A 2,191-nucleotide genomic window follows, 5' to 3' on the forward strand; every position below is an offset into this window, starting at 1 on the left:
GTTACTGTGTTTGGCATATCGAATACGTCATGGGTGGCTTGCTAGGCTTTGCCGTGCAGGCAAGATACTCTCGGTAGCTTGCTGGAATGCAGAATCATGACATATAAATAAGATAAAAATAATATTGTAGAAACAGTGGTAAAAAGAAAAAAAAAGAGGATTGTGATATCGTGTGATTTTATCTTTAGTACACTATTTAGAAAGTATTGAGGAGGAGTCAGCAGGATAGTACAGTGGGGAGGGCATTTGCCTTGTGAACAGTCAAACCAGGTTGAATCCCTGGCATCACCTATGGTCCCCTGAGCACTGTCAAGAGTAATTCGTGAGTGTAAATCTAGGGGCAATTCCTGAGAATCAATGGGTATAATTCTAAAAGAAAAACATAAAATATTGAGGAAAGAAGGGAGATGTAATAGAAGAATTAAAGAACCTAGAAAGTAGAAATACATATAAAATAATTTTCTTTTCTACAACTGTACCTCATGGTGTCTCACTAATAAAAATTAAAAAAAAAGAAAAAAAGAAAAAAGTCTGAAAATGTTCCTAAAACAAAGGCATTAAAATCTTGATCTAAATAAATATTCAATAAATGTTATTTCCACTCTTACCTAAAAAATAAAATAAAATAAAATAAAAATCTTAATAATTGGGCTGGAGTGATAGCACAGCGGTAGGGCGTTTGCCTTGCATGCAGCCAACATGGCCGACCCGAGTTCGATTCCTCCGCCCCTCTCGGAGAGCCCAGCAAGCTACCGAGAGTATCTCGCCCACACGGCAGAGCCTGGCAAGCTCCCCGTGACGTATTCGATATGCCAGACACAGTAACAACAAAGTCTCCAATGGAGTCGTTACTGGGCCCGCTCAAGCAAATCGATGATCAATGGGAGGACAGTGTCAGTGTCAATAATTGGGATTACCAGAATTTTATACATCACTAAAAAAACTTCAGGAATACACAGGGGATATTAGTCATAAGTGAATATGAATATACATGTATTGACAATTTCCTAAATGAAAGTCAAAGATAACATGTCTGAAAAAAACCTAACGGATCCAGTGATCAATGGGGCAATATTATAAAAGAAATGTAGATGCACAACTAAAACCTTATGGGTGAAGGAGAGAAGGGCAGATACCTATTTGAAGAAATAATGACTAAATATTCTCCAATTATCATGGTCACAGTCCTCCCATTGTTCATCGATTTGCTCGAGCGGGCCCAGTAACGTCTCCATCATGAGACTTGTTGTTACTATGTTTGGCAATTTGATGACATCATGGGGAGCTTGCCAGGCTTGGCCTGAGGGTGAGATACTCTTGGTAGTTTGCCAGGCTCTCAGAGAGGGGCGGAGGAATCGAACCCGGCTCTGCCAGGCTGGCTGAGCACAAGGCAAACACCATACTGCTGTGCTATTGCTCCATCCTCTCCCTTAATTGTAATAACTCAAATGATATAAAGCTATGCAACAACGGATTCAAAAAGCCAAACAAATCCAACAAGGATAGAGCCAATATGGGTGATAATGTTCCTTAGATTTTATATTTCTGTGTGAATTATTTTTCTAGTTGTTCCACCAATTAAAAAAAAATATTTCTCTAAGGTTGCCTAATTGACTACTGAGTTTATTCTTGACAGTTTCACTTTATTTCTCCCGATACATATGCTCACAGTTTATGGGCCAAGCTAAAGGGATGTCAACCAAGGCTGTGATCTAAGGGAGGGCTTCGCTCAAGGCTTAATGCAGGCAAATGTCATTTCTGAATATAAGCTCAAAACTCTAGATACAGTATTAGGAAATGTAATGAAATAATGTAAATTATGTATGATATGCCACCACCAAATTAGGTTTATCTCAGGAAAGCAAGAATATTTTAACATTAAAGAAAATCCCACAACGTAGTTTAGTAGACCAAAGGTGACAAAATATGTGATCCTTTCCATTGAAATGAATAAAACTTTAGTTTTTAATGCTTCTCAATAGATTGAGATAGATGGAACTGAGTCTAATAAATGATGTTTGTATAGAACTTTCAGATATTGTTATACTGGGTGAAAAATTAATCACATACATGTCCATTTTTAGTAAGAAAAAATCCTTTCCCGCAATATAATACTATAGATCCTCTTCAGAGAAAAAAGGCAAGAAAAATAAAGAAAAAGGCATAAAGTTTGCGAATAAAGATATAAATT

This window comes from Sorex fumeus, unplaced genomic scaffold, assembly GCF_029834395.1.
Source record: "Sorex fumeus unplaced genomic scaffold, SorFum_2.1 ptg000092l, whole genome shotgun sequence".
Classification (NCBI taxonomy): domain Eukaryota; kingdom Metazoa; phylum Chordata; class Mammalia; order Eulipotyphla; family Soricidae; genus Sorex; species Sorex fumeus.